The sequence below is a fragment of the Rousettus aegyptiacus genome, unplaced genomic scaffold, assembly GCF_014176215.1.
Source record: "Rousettus aegyptiacus isolate mRouAeg1 unplaced genomic scaffold, mRouAeg1.p scaffold_m13_p_16, whole genome shotgun sequence".
In the NCBI taxonomy this organism is placed as follows: domain Eukaryota; kingdom Metazoa; phylum Chordata; class Mammalia; order Chiroptera; family Pteropodidae; genus Rousettus; species Rousettus aegyptiacus.
Window position 1 is genome coordinate 16,277,192 of NW_023416291.1, and position 18,694 is coordinate 16,295,885.

The window sequence follows — 18,694 nt, forward strand, 5'->3', positions numbered from 1 at the left end:
TTAAAAAAATAAGCTCAATATATTCCAGAGGGTTAATACCATACATATTGTATATTTTAAGAAAGAAATTTGAAATTTTTAGTAAAAAGATAGTTAAATATTTCATGTTTTTGAAACTATAAACATATCATTCATTACAAAACTCTTGACCAAGAATAAAATCTTATGGAAAATTATTAAGTATACGGATACAAAAACAGCACATGTCATGATTTGTGGGATGCAGCTAAATCATTACGAAAAGTAATTTTTCTGATGTTATATTTATCAAAAAGCAAAAAACAAACACAAAAACAAAAGCAAATGAACTAAATAATCAACTCAAACAGCTTAAAAATAAGCATCAGAATAAATCCAAAGAAACAAACAAACAAAAAAGAAGCAATAGATCAGGGAAGAAGTCAATAAAACAGGAAACAGCAAAAAATGATAACAGTAAAGTGTGAACACATGGTTATTTAAAAAGACTGATAAATTATGCAATGAAAACAAGTCAGGATTTTAGAGGTAAGTTCAAATCTAGAAAGTGGAAAATAACTAGTTGAAACAAATTTAAAAATTGGAAACAGTGTAAGAACTACATGCCAACAATTCAGAAAACCTAAATAAAATATATTAATTTGTTATGATTCTCATGTGTAATATAAGCTTTTAAATGACCCCATTCCTCCCCCCAACCCTGCTTTTTTTTTTTTTTTTTTTTTTTTTTTTTTTTTTTTTTTTTTTTTTTTTTACTTTAGAGGAAAGTTTACTGTGGTGGACATGCCAAAGAAGTCTTTTACTCCAATTCAAAATCATGGTAATGTGCCTGCTTCTGGAGGCAAAGTAGCTCAGACTTAGGGTCATATCTCTCATCTTTCAGAGTTTACAAGAGAAGACAGATGGCCTTAGTATGTTGAATGAGCTCTTAGTAAAATTCTATATCCAAAATGCGGGTTGATGAATAAGAAAATAAATTATATAATTATAGAACAAAACACAAAGAAAACCCCATTGTACTTGAGGGCCAAGGATTCATCATTAGAGAGGCAAATATTAACTCAGATTAACCCAGTCATGGAGGGTGATCTTAACTCGAATGATTAGAATGTAACTGGGTACTTTGAGCCTGAAAGAGGTTTTCTAATTTTCTGTATGATTCTATGAACCATATCCCGCTGGATGCATCTTAGCCTTTGATTACACTGTTTATTCCCTTGATACTCAAGAGTTCTGAGTGACTTTCTGTTAATATTAGTAACTTGGATTGACAACCAAGGAATTCAATCTCTCTGTGAAGGGGGGAGGATTGGTCATTTTAAGAGCGAGTACTTTTTTATACCTTGAGATCTAAAAGAAACATTTTACTTTATTTTTATTTATTTTTCTGAAAGGGAATATTTTAGATCAGAGTAGTATGGTAACATCCTGAAAAAGACTGGACTGTAGTACTTCTCAAAATAATTGGGGCCCATAGATAGACTTCCTAAGGGAGGAAAAAAGTTATTCATTCTTCTCAAAAGCACATGTCAGAATATCCATCATTCATTTAATAAGGTGTTTGCTAGGATAGCACTATTATTTTACATTTAGGTAATGGGCCCAGTAGAATAAACGTCTGGCACATTAACCGTGAGATTAGAACAAAAGCATTTGTATCTGAATATTCAAAATATTAGCTAGAGATTATAAAATAAGCTCTAACAATAACTGCCCTTGTTAGCTGGCTGGTTCTGACTACAAAATACCATGCTATTCCCAAGAAGATTCTTTATTTTAGTTCTGACCTGGTTGTCTTCTAGGTTGATTTCAGTCTGGGTTCAGCACTTCCAGAGAGCAGTTATGAATATCACTCTCATTGGCTTTATGCTTGGGTCCAGGACTGTTAGAGAAAACCAGGTAACAAATTAGTTCAGGAATTGGATTGTCAATCATCTCTAACTCATAAAGCATACCTGATAAATTTTGATTTACACACAAGGCGTGAAGTAGAGTCCATTTCTTTGCCATACCCTAAACTTCATTTTTGGAGCCTGAAGAATTTGTTCATTTTTCTTCCCAAACCTGGTAACTTTATTTCATATTTTATTATAATGAAATATCTGAGATAGTCACTTTGCTTTAGAGTAATGGACTTAGCTGATAAATTGATGGAGATATAGAGAACTTCTTTGTTAAATAAAGACATTTGCTTCTCACCTCCATGTAGAGAATGAATGTTGTCTTTTTGTGGTGCAGAAAAGTAATTAAACAACAATTTTTTTAAAAAATAGGAGTGTTATGGATAAAAACGAACATCTAATAATTATCAAGGATTAAAAATAATCATCCCAAACAGTAATAGTTGATAAAGGCAATGCTTTGAAGTTTATAGTGATACTCATATGTCATCTTTCATTCATTCAGTCATTCAGTCGTTTATTTAATATTTACAAAACACCAACTATATAGGCAACAGTGAGCTACCTTTTGATTCCAAATAGATCTGTGAATTGGGTGCCATCCACACTCAAGAGGTACAGCATATGTTTCTATGGCAGTCCTCTGCATTGTTCTGTGATGAAATTGTCTTATTGATATTTCTGTTTATTTAGTATTTCTTAGGGCTTCAGAATTATCAGGACCCTGAGGCTACAAACTTTAAATAATGCCATACCTAGCATGAACAGCTGCATGCTCTCCAAGTACCCAGTATGTACAAGGCAAATAGATGTTCCATTGGAGTTAGCAGATGTAAAGTTTTGACAAAAACTACTGAGCAGCGGACAACTATGAATAATATATATATTAGTTATGTGAGAAAATAGAAGAGGTAACTAGAAAAGATCACTTTAAAATATTTAAGAATAAGCTCTCCTCTGTGCTTCGTTTAAAATTAAATGCCCATGTCAAGCAATTTAATTTAAATTCCAGTTGTAGTGAATATCATTTGACTAATTACTTAGATTTTTATCATACCTACAGTTCCATTGATTGGTCTATTTGATCATCTCTTCCTCTAAACTGAGCTCCTTAGAGTATTTTAGTCTTTCCATTTGTGCCTTCCTAGCATTATGAACAGTATTTAGCACCTAATCGGCATTCACTGTTAAGCTTTTTAAAAATTATTATTGATAAATTTCCAAAGATTATTTTTCTGCCTATGGGCAGTGTCATTCAGAAGTCATTATCATAAAAAGTATCTTTTCTATATATCTGCTGGAAAAAAAAACTGTTCATCTCATTAAACTTCTATGGAGAAATGGGTTGGCCTTACTTGGTATTTATACTGTACTGAATTCAGAGAAATTCCAATTTCACCAAGTTACTTATAACAAAAATTCAGTAAAGAATATCCAACTACAAACAAAACAAAGCTATTTTAAGTGCATCATCTGACCATCAGTTTTGTGTTCACCATCCCCTCCCTCCCTCCCGTTAGTCAGTCGGTGTAAGGGACGGGGGGAAGGACGAAAAAAAGAAAGGAGAGGACCGGGAGGGGGAAGGCGACAAAAGGGCGAGGGGGCGGGGGAAGGAGAAGAGGGAGGGGGGAGGGAGGGTGAGGGAGGGAGGGAGGGAGGGGGCTTCTGGGAGGGAGGGACGGCGGAGGGAGGGAGGGAGGGGAGGGGGAGGGAGGTGGGCGGGGGGAGGAGGAGGGTGAGGGCGGGAGGAGGGAGGTCGAGGGCTTTAGGAGGGAAGGGAGCGGGGGGTTTTCTTTCTTTCTCTGCTTGGAGGGCGGGGGGCTGTCTTAGTCATTTCTTTCTTCTCTTCCTTCTCCTTCCTTCCTTCCTTCCTTCCTTCCTTCCCTTTCTTTTTTCTTTTCTCTTTTCCATTCTTTTTCTTTCTTCCTTTCTTTCTTGTTTTCTTTCCTTTCTTTTCTTCTTTTTATCTTTTTTCGCCCCTCTCTCTCTGTCTTTCATTTCAAATTCTTAGCAAATTTCAATTATAAGAAAATTATATTTCAAATTATACCTCTTTTTTTATGTTACTTTTGAAATACATCCAAATGAACAAATCTGGATAGCCTATTATATTTTCTCCCAAAATAATGTGATACGTAAAAAATCTTTTCTTTGTTTGATCAAGCAGGGTACCAGCAGAGTAGCCAGAGGTAAAAAGACTTCTTAAAAAGTACCATTCTTCCCCAGTACCCTAAAGGCGCAATGTCATAGACTCATCAGCACTTTTTACCTTGAGAGAATACAATGGAAGTATCATGTCCACTTTCATAAGATGGTGCCAAGAAAGGTTCTAAAATGATGTAACTATTTGTATTCCCTCTTTTCCTATTCAGTTAAATGAGTGCAATTGCAAGGGCAAAAAAGGATACTACTGCTAAATCCAAAATGCTTCTACAAAAATGCCTCAAAGCTGATATTAATCGCAAACTTTTTATTGGATGCCTGGGTTGAAGTTGAAGACTTGTAATATAAAGGGTAGGTCATTTGTGAATCATGTCACCAATGAGCTGGTGACAGATTTCGTGACATGTAAAAAGAAAAATCAGCTTAAGAATATCTCAAATGTGTTGGCTGACCAGATATAAAAAAAAAAGAATGGCATTCTTGTAGTTATATCTTATGTATTCAAAAGCCCCTTTCCATTTACGGGGGGGGAGGGAGAGTTCATTATGTATTTATGAAAAACAAAATTACCTATTCATAACAATCAAAAGCAATATGTTTTGCTTATATCCATGGATAAAATTAATACAACTTTTCCTACACTAGCTCATTTACTCTGATGTGATTTTGAATATCAGGACAAAATGTCAAGAAGAATTATAAATTGAAATGAGATAAAATTCTTCAAGTAAATTGTTTTCTCTATAGAGTCACAGGAATTAATTATTTGTTATTCATGGAAATGTTAGCACTTCTAATTTATAGAAGGGCTTTCATCTTTACTTATGACTCACCTACAGGGCATGGCTCACCTGTAAACATCAAGGTTCATTATTATTATTGCTGGCACTGCCTATTAATAACTGGATATCAGAGCTGTGTTTCCAGTGACATGTTTAATCCGCTTTTGATTAAACCAAGCTTTCAATTATTCTTGGATATTATTCTCTTGAATCATACTTTTGAATATTAGGAGCAACAACCTTACTCTTCTTTTTCTCATGTACTTTTAGATATGTCCCTATCTTGTAAAAATGACTAGAAATGTTCTGAGACCTCACAGTGGCCACTCTTCCAGATCAGTGTGTCCTTCCCAAAACAAGTAGGGATGGGAAAGGCAACTTTCTAGCAACAGGACAACGCTTGCTAGGATCATTCAGTTTCTGAACTTGCTGCTGCTACCAAGGGTGGTAATTAGCACCAACCATGACAGCTTGTGGCATGACTGGGCTCTTGTTCAACACAAATAATCATTAGCTGCTAATGACTTTAAATCACTGTGAACAAGGCAGAGACTGACCCTGTGACCTAAATGTTCCATGGGATGCTTAAGTTACATGGTCTTCAGTAATGGATGGAGCTGGGTGTCTGGATTGAGAATGGGGATTTTTTTTTTTTAGTTCCAGACATAATTTCTTTGAACAAATTGAGACCCCCCCCAATTTACTTAAACAATGAATATTTTACATAATGTCATGTATTGTGTATATAAAATTAGTGTCATATGAAAAAGACACACAAGAAATGCATGAAATACTTCAGTTTGCACCTTTGTTAACTTTTAGGAAATGTCACTTTGGTTTTTCTTTCCAATGTGATTAGGATGTTTAGTTTTTTCAAATAATCACTAGGTGATGGGTCACTTAATCAAGATTGTCTTGGCTAAAATGGAATGAAGAAATAGAAATGAAAAATGACCCCCTCGAAGATTTTGGAAGGAAAAAAAAGGTGAGTTGGTAATTTAGTTCTTTATATATTTTACATATATTTAATATTTCATATGTTACTGAATTTATACATATAACCATATCTAGAGACAGACATACCAGAACAGAGGTTAATTTAACAAGAAGTTTCTAATGCAGCATAAGAAATATAAGAAATAAGAGTGGAAGGAATATAAAAAATGTAATAAATAAAACATCCGAGACCTCCCATTGCCATATAACCTTAATCATAGCATTAGTAGATGCTTTAACTGTTAAACTGTTAAAACATATGAATCGGCATGGACTGAGAGTAAGAATCTTAGATTCTGTTTTTATTTTATTTGCCACTCACTTGTGGCATAACAGCATCAAAAACAGTCACCACACGGAACCTTTAAAAGATGGAGATGCAGGGTTGTTACCATACCCCGGCAGTAGCCAGTGAATGGTATAAATAACCAGCAGACATTAAACATGGACTTTCCAAGTTGGAATTTTACTTTCAGATAAGCATAATTGCTACTTTCCTTTGCTAAGATTCCCTATAAATATGTATATATTTATTAAAAGATTATCATATATGGAATTGGTCTAACAGTTATTAGTCTCAACTGGAAGATAACAAGTAAGAAAAAAAATGAAATGTCTTGGAAATTTGCTTGGTTTCTTTTGTATTGATAGCTTAGGGAGAGTAAAATATGGAAAACAGGAACTAGGTTTTTCAGAATTGAATTCAATGATTTTGATATTCTAGGATGAAGGTGAGGTTTAGAATTTTTATGGTAATCTTAAGTGTTCATTCTCAGCTTGAAGTGTTTTATTCTAATTGGCTCAATTAAGTTGTAACTTTTCTTTACCAACCGGGTAAATTCTGCTTATGACAAGAACATGGTTAATATAGTAGTAAAAACTTATATTTATTGGGTGTCTGCCATGTCCCAAGAATTCGGCTAGGTACTTTCACATACATTATCTCATTTTCACAAAAACACCATCCAAATTGATGGAGAAATAAAAAGCCAAATGTAAATTGTATCGCAACTCTCATGAAGCATGGGGCTGGCTCTTGGCAAAATTGTCACTGTTTATCTTTGGTCTTTCTAGCCTCATTTTTTCTGCATTCTTTCCTAAATTCTTGCCCCATAAATACCTGCTCTAAAGAAAAGTATATGTTATTGGCTATTTGCATCTTATGAATATTTAAGCAATATCAAACAAAATCCAAGATGTTTTAATGCTAATATATTAATAAAATGATAGTTTATTTACTCCCTAATGCACAAGAATCTGGAATTCTCTGAGGTGCAGAAACTGAGAATCACAGGTGTAAAAACTGAAAGTTACTTACTGGACCTGGGGAAATAAAACCCAATTTCCTTGGTTATGGGTAAAATGATGGAATCATGATCCCAGAAAAGATTTACAGCAGTACTTTATTATTATTACAAGCCCTAGAACCAAAACTATAAAAGTGAATGTTCAATGCCAAATGAAAGAGCTAAAACACTGTATTTCTTCTTTCATGAAGAAACCTTAAATATATTTTTCATGTGTATTTGTGTGTGTGCATGTATGAGTTTCCATGTCTGTTTGCCCACATCTGTGAGCCTGTATCTGTGCATTGGTATGTATGTGCATGATTTACCAAAAAGAAAAAGCACAGACAATGCAGAAGATCATGATAGTTGTCACTGAGTGATAATACCCCAACAAAACAGAATCAGGAATTTTATTAAGCTTTAACCTGTCTATGGATAAATCCACATCAGGTTAGATTCATACAAGAAAAACAGCAAAACACCCTCATGAAGTTATGGGTGTGAAAAAAAGGGAAGGAAAAAAGAAGAAGAAAAATCATCCTAAAATTGTCAGTTTCAAGCCAGGTAAATGTGATCAAAGCCATAAAAATGTCTAAGGTGTAACAAAGCTACAAGTCTTAACTGGATAACTGGATGTGTGATGAATCTAGCTAAATCCTGTTTTTATCTGTGAATTGAGGATAATCTTTGAAATGAAACGTAGGCCTTCTGACTGCTTAGATTCTTCTTCTAGGATCAGCCTTATAATTCAGGTCAATTAAAGGAGATTTGCAGAAGTTCTGTGGTGAAAACAAAAGCAGGTTTTCATGCAACATGTGCTGAAGGGTAAGCAATAGACTGTCGGCTTCTTGGGACAGGATGTACAATTGGATATGTGCTAGGTACATTACAGAGAGAGCTTGAAGCATCCACCAGGGTTACAGTCAACAGTTATTAAACCCATTTCCTACTTATGTTCTCTAAGGTTCATCGCAGGCCTCCTTCCTGAAGTGACCTGATTCTTCTGCCATGAATGTATGGTGTGAGTTACAAAGCTTCTCTCAGTATAATACAGTGCACTCTTTTTATTATTGTCTTTTTCTCAAGGGCTGGGCATTTTCCCCAGATGGCTCCTAGTTAGCTCTTGAGAAATCAAATCCTATGTTGTTTTATGTATATTGCCCTACTGATTTAATGTTTTATTATTATTTAATATTTATGGATGTGACATCATAATCATTGTGGACCCATTGCAAACTTCCTTAACCTCATTTTGACAGTCTGTATCCACAGTATCCACAGGGCTGTAGATGCTCTGTGTGAAAAAAAAAAAAAAAAAAAAAGGTGGAGCTTTCAGAGATATCATTTCCATGAGATATCATTAGCAAGTTGCTAATTAGCATGCTTTGTCTGCATCATTTTGGATGGTCTCAGTCTTGCATTCAGCTCTTGTGCACCATGCATTATTAATTATTATATTATTATATTACTATTATTATTATTACCACCTTTCTTGAGAATACATCATGAAATTTCAATTCATGTAATTACATTTGGAAATAGCACATCCATCATTTTCCAATAATTAAGTGTGGTTATTTTATTGCTGATGTACTATTTGGTAAAACCTCAAAATTTCTTTGAGTGTTATTCTAGAATCGAGCCTATGAAATATGTTATCACAGATACTTAAAATTTTGTGGTAAACCTAATGAGATCTCAGGATAATTTTGGTGATACTTTATTAATTAAACCTCATCATCCTGAGGGGTTTAACTGGAGGAGGAAATTTTGAACTGTAATGCCAACTGCTGCAACCAATTTATAAAAATGTTAAGACAGTTAACAAGGCCCAAACATATACAGATTATTATTAAGTAAATTATAAAGTTATGCACGCCTCCACATGCACACATGCATGTAGACATACACATGTCTGTAGCAGTTGAAACTTTGTCTTCGCATGCAGATATAGTGAGTGAAATCTGCATCAACTTTGCAATCAGGTCTCATGTATAAAATCAATGCTTTCTTCACTTCCTCTCCCCTCCCATTTCCTCTGCTACGGAAGTTCATGGAGACTGAACCACTCTTAGTATTCTCACCTCTGATTGGTTTGATCTTCCAGCTACTATTTCCTTTGACATTGAAAGTCCTGGCCTGCCACCACCATAACTCCTAGAACTACTTTTTCCTACATTTGAAGTCACAAGGCTATAAAACCTGGTACAGAAAGTGCTGGGGAGCAGAAATTCCAGCAATCTTTAAGTTCAAACCTAAGCATGGAATCAACTTCTGAAAGCTGGTTGCCCCTCCATCTTTGCACAAGAACTATATGTTCCATAACAGCTAGGGATAGATCCTACCTTGCATTTACTGGGTATCCGGAACCTACAATTATATTATGCATAGAGTTTTTCATCTGTTAATGAAATAAGTGATTAAAATCTTTAGATATCATTTTTAATTAAAAATTTTACTGAGATAAATGTAGATTCACATGCAGTTTTATGAAATAATACAGAGAGATCCCTTGTATACTTTGTCCAGTTTTTCCCAGTGGTAACATTGAGTAAAAAGTACGGTATAATATCACAATCAAGATATTGATATTGATATAATCCACCAATCTCATATGTGTATATGTGCATGTGTAGGTGTGTGGAGGGGGTAAACTTGGGTATCCACTACCACAGTCAAAATATTGACTCTTGTTGCACCTTTATAACCACAGCTACTTCCCTCTTTCTTCCTTATGCCCCATCTCTAACTTCTATCAACCACTAATCAATCCTTTGTCTAAAATTTTGTCATTTCAAAAATGTTACACAAATGGAATGATATAAGAACTTTTGAGACATTTTTTCTGTTTGTTTGTTTTTGTTTTTTCCTACTCAGTATAACTCCCTGGAGATTCATCTAAATTGCTGTGAATCAGGAATTTGTTCCCTTTCATTTTTGAGTAGTATTCCATAGTATACATGTATGATAGTTTAACCATTCATTAAAGGACATCTTAGCTTATTCCAGTTTTGGCTATGACAAATAAGGCTGTTATAAACATTTGTATACAGTTTTAGTTTTTTTGTGAACATGTATTTATATTTCTCTGAGATAAAAGCCCAACAGTGTAAGTTACTGGTTGTATGGTAGATGCATACTCAGTTTTTAAAAAACTGTCAAAACTGTTTTCCAGAGTGGCTATCCCATCTTACATTCCCACAAGCCATGAATAAGTGGTCTCATTTCTCCAGTTTTTCTATACCTTTGCATTTGGTTTTGTCAGCTTTTTTTTTTTCTTAATTTTAGCCACATTCTCATAGTCGTATAGTAATATCTCATTGTGGTATTAATTTGCATTTCCCTGGTGACTAATGAACATCTTTTTCTTGTCCTCATTTGTTATCTGTAAATGTTTTTCAGTGAAATGTCTATTCATGTCTTTTGCTCATTTTCTAACTGAATTTGTTTTTTACTGTTTAATTTTAAGACTTCTTTATACATTCTAGATATATTCTTTGTCAGATATGTTGCTTGTAATTATTTTCTTCCAGTCTGTAGCCTGTCATTTCATCCTCTTCACATGTCCTTTAACAGAGTAACAGCTTTTAATTTCTTCACATCATTTTAACAATGCCACAAGTGGAGAAAGAGGGGAGATACTGGGGTCTATTATTTAAAGACCAACACCAAGACATAAGTTAGACTTCAATGTCTACAAAAATCATAGTTTCATATCTAGTTCAGTCTACAGATGACAACAGCTGGTGACAAAATAAGATATTTGAGGGCATGTTGTAGTAAGTAGTTCTCTATATAGACACTTATTCATTTGATAAATAATTATTCAGTGAGTCTTATGTGTTTAGCTATATGATGGTGATGCAGTGGTGATTAAAATCACAAGAAAGTCCTTTGCCCATTTTTTAAATCAGTTTTTTGTTGTTGTTGTTGTTGTTGTTGTTGTTGTTGTTGCTTTTTGGTGTTGAGTTGTATGTATGTGTTCTTTATAAATTTAGGATAGTAACCCCTTATCAAATTGAGAAATATTTTCTTCCATTCAGTAGGTTGTCTTTGTTTTGTTTATAGTTTCATTTGCTATGCAAAAACTCTTTAGTTTATTGTAGCCTCATTTGTTTATTATTTCTTTTTTTCCTTGCCTGAGGAGACATAGCAGAAAAAAAATATTACCAAGGGCAATGCCAGAGACTTTACTATCTATGTTTTCTTTTAGGAATTTTATGATTTTGGGTCTTACATTTAAGTCTTTACTCCATACTGAGTTTATTATTCTATGTAGTGAAAGGTGGTCCAGTTTTCTCAACACCATTTAATAAAACACTGTTTCACCCCCTTGTATATTCTTGCCTCTTCTGTCATAGATTAGATGACCATATAGTTATGAGTTTATTTCTAGGCTCTCTAGTCTGTTCCACTTATCTATGTGTCTATAGTTATTCCAGTACCACGAATAGACATTTCTCCAAAGAGGACATATAGATGGCCAATAGGTATATAAAAAGATGCTCAACATCACTAATCATCAGAGAAATGTACTTTTCTCCACAATGAGATACTGCCTCACATCTGTAGAATGGCAATCATCAATAATTCAACAAACAAGTGCCAATGAGGATCTGAAGAAAAGAGAACCCTCGTGTACTGCTGGTGGGATTGCAAATTGGCGCAACTACTATGGAAAACAGTATGAAGGTTCCTCAAAATATTAAAAATAGAACTAATGACCCAGAAATTCTACTTCTGCACATTTTTAAAAAAAGGGTAAAACACTAATTCAAAAACATATATGTACCCCTATGTTCATTGCAGTGCTATTTATAATAGCTAAGATACAGAGGCAACCTAAGTGCCCATTGACAGACGACTAGATAAAGAAGTGTTACATCTATACAATGGACTATTAGCCATAAAAAGTAAAATCTTACTATTTGCAAAAACATGAATGGACCAAGAGAGTATTATGCTAAGTGACATAAGTCAGACAAAGACAAATACTATATGATCTCACTTATACGTGGACTCTAAAGAACAAAATAAATGAACAAAATAGAAACAGACGAATAGATATAGACAACAAATTAATGGTTGCCAGATGGAAGGGGGCTGAGGGGCTGGGTGAAAATAGTGAAAGGGTTAAGAAGGACAAATTTGTAGTTACAAAATAGTCACAGGATGTACAGTACAGTATAGGGAATACAGTCAATAATATTTCAATAACCATGTATAGTGCCAGGTGGTTACTGGACTAATTGGGGAGATCACTTCGTAAATCATATAAATGTCTAACCATTGTGCTGTTCAACTGAAACTAATATAAAATAATATGAAATGTCAACTGTAATATAAAATAGAAGTAAAATCAAGAATGCATAACTAAAACTGAGGTAAGAACTCTGAAGTAATGTAGTTCTGTATGAGAAGACTATTTAACAGAGGAACTAAAATTTTCCTTAGGAAATAATACTTGAGTTGAGAGCTGAAGGATGAATAAGAGTTAACAGTGTAAGGAGTGGAGGAGAGGTTAAGCAGTGAGGGTGTGAGATGGGGGGATACAGTGTACGCAAAGGAGGTGCCACAAGTGCAGAGACCCTCCGGTGGGAGGAAGCATGGAGAGCTGAGGAATAAAAAGAATGGTAGCTGTAGTGTGGAGAGTTAGGGGAGAGTGACCCAAGATAGGGCTGGACTTTGGTCTTTATTCCAAAATCTATTTGAATGCTTGATAAGTTTTATGAGAGAGAAGTGAGCAATAACATGTAACTTGCATTCTGAAAAATGTACCCTAAATACTGTACAGGAAGAGAGAGGGAGCAAGGAGTGGCTATGGGTCCACAGTTAAGAGGCTTCTGTGGTTGTCTAGGTGAATGTTAATGGAGGTTTGAACTGAGATGCTTACAATATGCTCTCAGTAAAGTTTTCAAAGGATTCATAGTCAATCTTAGACAGAAACAACGAAGATAAAATTCAGACTACATTTTGTAGTTAGGTGTTCACAGAAATGAGTAGACTGTCATTTTGACACCTAGAGAAAGGACCGCTGCAGGAGTGGTTTCCTTTGGGAAGGCACAAGGACAACTATTTATCTGCCTTTGGGGCTGAATCTAGAGGCCTCAGTGCTTTGTCTTTCCACTCAGAGCTGAGGTGACACTTGACTCCAGTCAATTTTATGAAACTCCTCTTCAGTCGTACCTAAAACATTTTGCAGATCTAGGGCCCAAAACCCACATGTCCTGAATAGCTTTCCTAAGATCTAAGTCATTAAAAAGAGGTAGTATGTTAGAAAAAAGCAGAAAAGTCAGAAAATCTGATGGAGTACAAGAAAAGGAAGGGAGAGAGGGAAATATAAACAGAATCTATGACAAATAAGAATGAGGAATAAAGGATACATATGGCATGGAGTGCCGTCCATTACCAGTTGGCATTTTCTCATGGACAGAGGCTGACACGTGTGTATACCTTCCTTTCTCTAGCGATGATTGATGGTAGGGCTACTATTTTTGTAGAAGAAGAGCAGCAAATCAAAGGGACACATTGGCGTCATTCATGGGGGAGTCTTGAGAGCTGGAAAGTGCCCATGATAAAAATCAGCAATTATGTTACAGAAGTCACTGGAGGGATCAGGCAGAAGTGGGTGTAGGTACATCTTTAACATAAATCAAGGATGAAATTTTACTCTAAATTCACAGAGTCAGGTTTCCAAGTCTAGTTGAGACATTTGGTGTCTGTGTTTGTTTATACCTGACAAATCATTATTTCTTTTATGTGTTTTAATAAAGAGCTGAAAAAGAGAAAGGAAATATCTCTCAAGCTTTTGGATGGCAAATGAATTTTACAAAATGTTTTCTAATGAGCTAAATATAAATGATGCAAAACTATATAGAGCGAGTTTCTCAAAATCTCAATAAAAATAAAAACAAATATGTAATGAGCAGAAATATATTGTTCCAATCAAATATTTCAAAATTGCTCTGATTAATATGCAGAAAGTTCCCAGTCTCCATTGTGTTTACTTGTCTAAAGGTTTAACAGAAAAGAATCCCTCTATGATCTAAGAGACAAATGAAATCTAATATACTTTGGATATATATTAATAAACACATATTTAAGAGGTCAGTTCAGTTCTAGTGGTTTATGCTGCTTAAGTGTACTTGTTTGCTCCATGGAGAAACTATATGGTTTACTCAGCAAGTACAAAAGGGCTCATTTTTTATATTGCTGACATTTAGAAAACTGGCCTTTTTTCCCCCTCCTCAGCCACCATATTCACATTGTAATCCCAGCATATGGGAGGGACTGGCAACATTGGTAGTCTAGGCTGTGGGGAAGTAGGGGCAGCTGGCAGTGAGAGGAAAAAATGCTTAAAAGCTCAGGATGGCATTTTAGAACTAATTACAATTGTGAATGACTATCTCAGGCAGTGTCAACGCAGGGTTGCCTCTCTGAATATTACTTCTTTTTATGCCTGGAAGATTCAGGAAGATGCTTACTTTTCACCTCAGACGACCACCTTTTGCATATTTTCTTTTTGTATTCTACTGAGGCACATTCTGTTGGAAACTGTGTCCTAAAAATCATCTACGTACAGGTGTTGGACAAGGGGTTACATATATTAGCTAGTCCGTCTGCAAACTATATAAGACCAGATTCTTGCTCTTGTCTTACTGAATGAAAGAAGGAAAAATATCTGGAGATAGGAAAATCATGGAAATAAAAGTATGGACCAATTATATTTTTCTCAATCCCACCCATTTCTTTGACATAATATGAGATTTACAAATGATTTTATTGTTTAAACTCATAAAGTTTTTCTCACAATACTGTTTTACCTTAGGAATTCTAATCTATTTTGTAGAAAGTCATCTAATTTGGGGGAATTTTCTGATAGCACAAGATCCTCTGTTTCTTCATTGTTCTCAAATTTTGTAAAATGTAGTTGTTTTGCCTAAAGAGAGAAAATAATCAAGTTTCCTGAGGGAGAATTTATCAATATAGGAGAACTTTACCAGGGTAAAGGAGCTGGAATGCTGATGCTATCATACAGTTGGAAATCACTCTTTAGAGCTTGAGGAAAATTATGGCCAACATTAAATGAACAGAATGCCAACAACGCAGGATAGACAGTAATCAAAGTATCAAAAGGCTCAGGGAAATAGATAAACTACATGAGGCTAGAAAACCTGCCTGATGGCTATGTTCTAAAGGAGGTCGCAAAGGACATCCCATTTATCAACGCAGTAAGAAATGTTTTGAAAAGACATACTAACATAATTGAGAAGCTCTGTAGTGGCTATGCTCCATAGAACAGAGGTAGGAGTTGCCTTAACAGAACAGGGCTCCCTTATAGCAGGAGGAAATGACAGGATATAACATAGGCTAATTATTAAATGTCAAAAGCCAGTTTGGCACACTTACTGTAATGAGCAGCAAGGCTGGAATGGTAGCTGGGAGACCTGAGATGCGGAGAGCTTGCGACATGGTTAAAAGAATATGGCATTTCTAGGGGCAAGATAAATGGGAAACCAACAAAGATATTGCTCAATTTATGCAATTAAAATAAATCTAGAGTAGATCATCAATAGGCTAGGCAACTTCCCCAATAAAATATCAAAATTCTTTATCCTTTTTCTGGATCTGAGCCAGTTTACCAATATATAACCCACTACAGAAAAGATTAGATCCCCAGAAGAAAGAACATAGCAAGATCATGACAAATGTATATGGAAATAATTCCCCCAGCACTTTCACAAAGAAATCTATGGTACTTACTTAATAACTATCCACTGAAGACAGGGCAATATCCAAACATTTTGAGAAATGTTGGATACAGAGCCTATGAGGAAAAGATAAGAAAGTCCTAGCTCAGGTTTTGCTAAAGAGGTCTAAAGATCCGCCCATTAATAATTTTCCCAGTTTCTGAAAATATACTTATATGTAATGGGAAGAAACTACACACTGCTGCCTAAGCCAGTGGGGAAAGAGTAACCATAATGAGGAATACAAATAAGTCTCAGAAACAGCCTCTTGTTTCCTATCTTTCCTTCCTTGGACTGAATTCTCATTCCCCCCAGGTTCTGGGAGAGTTGGAAGTCAACAATGCAAAGCTGACTTCCCATCTCCTCAATAACTGGGTCATTCCTTCTCAGAGGAGCCTGAATCAAATGGTTGATGAAGAGATATAAAGTTGACTTCTTTGCCCAACTTCTGACAACTCTGCTATCAATATTTCTAGATCCAGAGTACCCCATGAGAATGGCTGAGGTCTTTGTGGTACCCACCTTCTCTCTGTGTTCAGTCCTATTTTCTTTTATCATTTCCTAGGTGGCAATGCCCAGGGCACTCCCCAATAAATGTAGTCCATGAAAATCTCAGTTATTTCAGAGTCCACTTCTGGGGGACCTGACCAACAACATCATCCTTTCCCTTTTCAAAATAAAAGGATTGTGGGACTTGCCCAACAAAATAAACTCACATTTATTTTGGTCAACTCATCCAAAGTATCAGGTATACTAAGTGATCTTTTGTTTGTGGGCTTCTTAATATGAAATAACCTTGATTTGGTGAAATGTAACTTGGGAAATAAGTTGATTCTTTTCTTTGGGATCCACCTAGCATTCCTATCAGAATTTAACCTTAGAATTTAAGACAGAGGTGGTTCTTTCTTTGGGGAGAGTTGTCTACTTCCCTTCCATTGTTGAGAACTCAGACTTGTCTTGAACCATACCACTGAGTTGAAAGGAGCCTCTTTATTCTCTTGGGTTATTACATGCAAAAAGGCACACTCCTGTGTCGAAATCCTCCAGATTTGAAATAAATACTTCTTTTCTCCTTTCTTTACAGTAATTAAGTTGTTGTTTTTATGATAGTAAATCAGGGACAATTTCTTCTTTCATTTTGACATTTTAAAATTAACTTCAATTCAAAATTTTAGGGTGCAGACTGGCTTTTGTCCATGATGTTCAAAAGACTTTATAGCTTTTACAACCGAAAGGCTATAAAATACTAAATAACTAGAAAAAGGTACTAATATTTACCAAGTATTTACTATGCACCTACCTTTATGCTTATAGTATGCATATGCATTATTTCATTTAATCTTCATAACCATCATGTATTATAATTATTCTTCCCATTATATAAAAAGTTGAGGGGTAAACTGATATGGCTAAAGTCAGACAGCTCATCAGCTGAATAATCAAGGTTCCAAATCCAAGGTCTTAAATCCAAGTTCAAAGCTTTTTTCCACAGCTAATTTGATTATGTGCTTTGTGACTAAAACCCATTTTCTTTTCATGGCGTTTTTTAAAGGTCTAAAAATTATATCATGCTTACCAGAAATATTGTGATTTTACAGAGAGTTAGACTCTACTGAAATTTTATTTCATTTTCCAAAAATCACATAAAAATTTCTGGACCGATTAAGAAGAGGAATCCCATTTTTTGCCTTTGAAAGCAGTAGGCCATATCATCGCCCTTTTTAATTCTTTGGTCTGAACCCGGAAAATATTTTCGCTTGCAAAGAATAAAAATTTTGTATTTAAAATATAATCAGTTGTGGCTCATGTGTGTATATATGTGCAAATATGTACTTGTGTATTTAATTTGTAAGACATATATCATTGCCTCCCAGAAGTGAATTGACTATTAGAATAGTTTAGAAATTTTTGACATATTTAGGGACTGATTCTCTGCTTATTTATCAGTGGTTTTAAAGGACATCAGATGAGAAGGGGCTGAGTAATGCTTTCCCTAATTGAATCCGAAAACAATGACGATGACTGTACAAGAGGAAGGACAACAACACGCTTCCTTTTTCTGTTGTTCTCTCTACCTTAGATATAGTTGACCCTTCCCCTAATAGAGTGGTAATCAAAGGAATAACTTTAGGATGTAAGCCCTTCTTCTTTATCATTCTAGTTACAAGAAATCCTGAGAACTAGCAGAGTATAATAGTCTAGCATAGCCCAGATAGGGACGTTCATTTTAGTAAAATAAATTGCTGGGAGGAGATAAGTGATTCTGGAAAGTACCAAGAAATAATTGTATGTGTTGTCTTAAGTCAAGAGCAGAATGTTGTCGACAACAAATATGTCACATTTCTTTCTCTGAGGAGAAAACCAGTGAGTGCAAAATATCATTCATGTAATTATATCCAGAGCAACTCTCACTGCTTTGAGGTCTGGAGCAATGACTCAGAGTGCACAAGAGTGTTGTCTATCAACAAGCACTTTCTACTTGTCACTAATGCCTCATTTTAGTATCTTGGGGTCCTTGTGTTTTTATGTGGGAAAACTCAAGGCTACCCAATAGAATCTATTTTGACACTGACTCAAAAGGGTGACACAACATCCTAATTAAGTGCTCTCACAAATGGTTAATCTTACATAGCACTACAGTTGTTCTGTTAAGTGCAAAACCTTTGGTTTAGTTACTTAAGCAAACACTGCATATTATGACCAATGAAAGCTCGGATACCCTGCAGTTAAACTATTGGAATAATAAGATATGTCATTCTTGCGTGTTTGTTATAATTTCTACACTGTTCTGTTTTATTCAATGTCTTGAAAGTTTAATATGATTAATTGCTTCT

At 35.0% G+C, this 18,694-nt stretch overlaps 1 protein-coding gene across 2 annotated transcripts in view; it reads right to left on the minus strand.

Annotated features, from left to right (window-relative positions):
* NR3C2 (nuclear receptor subfamily 3 group C member 2) overlaps nt 1-18,694 on the minus strand; it is a 746,291-nt gene that overhangs the window by 488,632 nt on the left and 238,965 nt on the right. For both annotated transcript variants that reach the window (XM_036234281.1, XM_036234280.1), the window contains one exon: nt 1,767-1,861. The gene's annotated coding sequence lies outside the window, so the exon portion shown is untranslated. The remainder of the gene's footprint in view (nt 1-1,766; nt 1,862-18,694) is intronic.